Raw genomic sequence first — 4,086 nt, forward strand, 5'->3', positions numbered from 1 at the left:
GTGCTTTCATGGCCTGCTACTACCAGATTTGGATGTTGAGAAATAGGGCTCGTGTGGAACATAGCTTACCCAGGCCGTCTGTTGCCCTCCATCTGGCTAGGAATAGTGCAAAATTGCGAATTAGTGTGCTCAGAAACCAGTATTTGGATAAGTGTACTAGAACTTGGGTAGAGAGCATTGACTTGTGTAAATAGGAGTGTGTCCCTATTTGAAATTGATAGTTTGTAAAATCGTAGGTTGTAATAACCGTTGTTTGTGATTAATGGAAACTTACATTTCACCAAAAAAAAGCAATAAAAACAAGGATGTACACAAATGATTAACAACACTAGGTAATCATAGGATCATAGAGGAATCATGATGAAATAGCATAAATGAATCATATAGATGCAAGCAATTATTATTGTTGGAATCAGGTTAGTGTATATCTTCAATTCTTAGGTAAACTTAGGTCTCGGAGCCGAGTCGGACAAGACTATACAAGACCTACAAGTCGACTTGGTTTTCCCTATTCATGGTAAGATAACATAAATGAGTCCAAGGAACGTTTGGGTCCCGGAGCCGAGCCAGTAAAGATTTAAAACACCTACAAGTTGACTTACTTCTTCCTATTTAACTATATGCATGGGTCTAACAAGCCTTGAGTTGGTTTATGTCTTACAAGTCTTAAAGTTCCATAAACCATTTTATTAGACTCTTCTATTAATGAAACTAATTTACTCATTAAACTAGTGGTGGGTCTAGTACATGCATAACAAAATAAAAAGATTATGAAGAAAATAATATTCCTTGCATTATAGTAAGATCCGAAAATGGGCACAAGTAAGGTCTCCTACCTTCACTTGTTCTTGAGCTAAAATTAGTGGATGATCCTCCAACCTCAAGTATAAAGATACTCCCTAAAATTGCACCCTAGACTTTAACCCTTAAATCTAATTTATATATTAACTGGATAATAAATTAGATAACTAAAATAATATTTATAATCTTATATTACTACTACTTTTAGTAGTACATTATGTTATTAGAAAATATATGAACAATAATTTAGAGCTTCTAAAACTATTTTAGAGTGAGAAAGAATAAAAATTACACAAGACAATTTTGTGAATTAGTTGGATGGAAAAGTAAGAGCCAAGCTCTTATTTTATAGGGGGTGACCGGTTTTTGGACGGTCAAGAGAGGGCCAATGCATGGCCTTCACTTTTCATATTGTTCATCACAAGAAGCTAGATGTGTATGGCTATAAAACACCCACTAACCAATAAACCCTTCCATTTTTTCGGTCCATCTAATAAAATGGAGTCCATTTTATTTCGTCAATTGTATTATTGTGTGATATGTGACATAAAATGAGTCATATGTCATTTTAATGCATACTTAACTTATTAAATATCATTATTTATAAAAATAAATCACATACAATAAATCAACTAGTAATTCATAATTACATGTAAATATGGGTCATGTTAATATAATCTACAATATTTTGTAATTATAATTAACCAATCATTCTTATTTCAATTGTTTCATAAACAATAATAAATTTTAGTAATAAAAAATTTTAACTACTAAAACAAATCTTATTTAATCATATTACCATAAGATACGAATTCTCACTCACAAAATAAATTGTTCAATTTTATGGAATAAACTAACTTGTATCGACATTCAATTAGTTAACTTATCTATTAAGGGAATTGTCCCATAGGTGTGACCTTATGGGATCAACTGATCACCACCTTCAAATGACAGTAATGTCAAACTCTAGTTATCCAATCATTACCGATTAATGTTGATCAGCTGACAATATAATTTGAATCATCCCCTTCGTATTCTTATTATGAGATTTAGTTATGTGATCGCACTACTGTTGAGAACACTTACTCCAACAATCTCCCACTTGTCCGAGACAAGTGTGCGTCACCAATTCTCTTGTCCTATTACATCATCTTCCACTAAATGCAAGGTGTCTTGCAGGTCGTACTTGCATTTGATCATATCTTGAGAGGTTTCCTCGATCTGGAGAGTAACTGTCTGACCGGAATTATCTACCGTGGATACCTTCCGAGCGTGGCCACGCATTTTCATTTCACTACTCCTCGAGTGGCCTTGAAATTTTAAATAACCGTGACAAGGGGTAGACAATTCCTATCGCACTACTCCCTTCGATTACCACAGCTCATCATGACCCAAAAGCTGCCCATTTAACCTCAGTTACGAAAGTCGTAGAGCAAAAATCAAAGTCACTTAGAAACTGTGCCACCTTGGGCGAACAGTCTTTAGTCTAAGAATTGACTCAAAAGAATACTATAGTAGCTATCGCCACGACCAGGCTAAATAAAAATTTCCAAAACTCTTTATGCGGTCACTGCACGACATTGTGTCCCATACAGTCTGCCTATGTGATCAACTAGTCATCCCTTATGACCCTATGGCACTTGAACTAGCCATCAATCGACTCACACTCTAGTTACTTGGAGACGTCACATCATGTAAGTAACTAGGGACCAATACTATGTTAATCCAGTTCACTTTAATGGGGTTCAATATTGTCTCAACAAGCTACTAGGATATAACAAAGTAATGGATGAGTTTAAAGAAACTCAAACGATAAATGTGATTATCATATATGAATAGTTAATACCTTTTTACCACTTCATATCTTATAATCTTAAGTGTATATTTTCACTTGTCCTAGTGCAATAAAAGCTTGGCTAGTGGAGATACCATGTATCCATTCATTCCAACTTTATGAATCGCATAATTCCTTCTAATCAATGTTATGTCTAACAACATGATCTTCTCTAAGTACATGTCAAGACTTCATACTAGACATGAGCTCTTTTACTTGAAAGACGCTCCCACTGTTATCATATAACTTGTGATGAAATCTTTGGTGGAGGGATCTACTCATAGTCCCTATGATAACCATCTTACCGCAATGTACTTAGATTCTGTTTGTAGAACTTGCAATGGTTGATACTAAAACATTTTTCTAGTCACTTACTCCTAAGTCAATAAAATTAGCCTAGGATTTCGATAAATCCTTATAAGTTCGGAAACTTGGGTTTGTGCAACCTTTAACACACAACTTAGTATGTCATCCAAACACAAGGACGAATCCTCAGTTCTCCTCAACATTTTTAATGGATGTTCTTGAAGGCTTTCCAATGACCTTCATTTGAATTAACTTGTCATTGACTTATCATGCTCCAAGCATATGATTCATCAGGGCATTTTCATATAATGGCATACATGATTGTGCTAATTGTGGAAACATTAGAAATCGATTCATGTGATCAACAACTCATTAGGTTCAGTGAATGACTATGACACTACCATAGTAATTCCACTTTAATCAATATGAATAACCTCCTTAACCTTGTTGATATTAAACAGATAAAGAATCTTCTCAATATAAGATACTTATCTAAGTGCCAATCTAAAATTCCCTATGTCATAATAGATTTGCAGTTGTAGAATGCAAAATGTCTTCTTTCATCGAGAATTGAAAAACAAAACCCTTTCGTAGATGGTAGTGTTAGCACATCATATTTAATGAGTAATATGACATTAATATGGAAGACAATTTCTCTCACTTAATTGTATGTTTAAACATGGCAATTTTGACTCCCACTCAAATCCATGTATACACATGGCTTCTCGAAAATTTCGGCTGACGTTTTTGTTTTGTCCTGATTGTAGGGGAGTGTTCTGGGCCTACCGGGTCTGTTGTCGAGACCATCGAGGTCTTGTTTGGGACCGGGTCGGTTGGTACTCCGGATAGTGCACCTGAGGTGGTAGTGGAGGATGCTTCCGAGAAGGAGGCGCCCGCCGAGGAGGTTGTTAGGGCTGAGGGAGCCACTGAGGTTCGTGAGGAGCCCGTTGTTGGGGCTGTTGGTGCTGGGAGGGCTCAGACAGGGTCTGAGGCCGGTACCTCCGGGAGGAGGGTTAGCACCGTTAGGAGGAGGGGTCCTCGGCCCACAAGGCGAGAGCTTCAGATCATCGTTTGGGTCATCGAGAAGCCTCCTCCCGTCGAATGAAGTCTCGCGGGGGGGGAGATGGAGGGTAGATATGGTCGCG

Source organism: Silene latifolia, chromosome 6 (assembly GCF_048544455.1).
Source record: "Silene latifolia isolate original U9 population chromosome 6, ASM4854445v1, whole genome shotgun sequence".
In the NCBI taxonomy this organism is placed as follows: Eukaryota; Viridiplantae; Streptophyta; class Magnoliopsida; order Caryophyllales; family Caryophyllaceae; genus Silene; species Silene latifolia.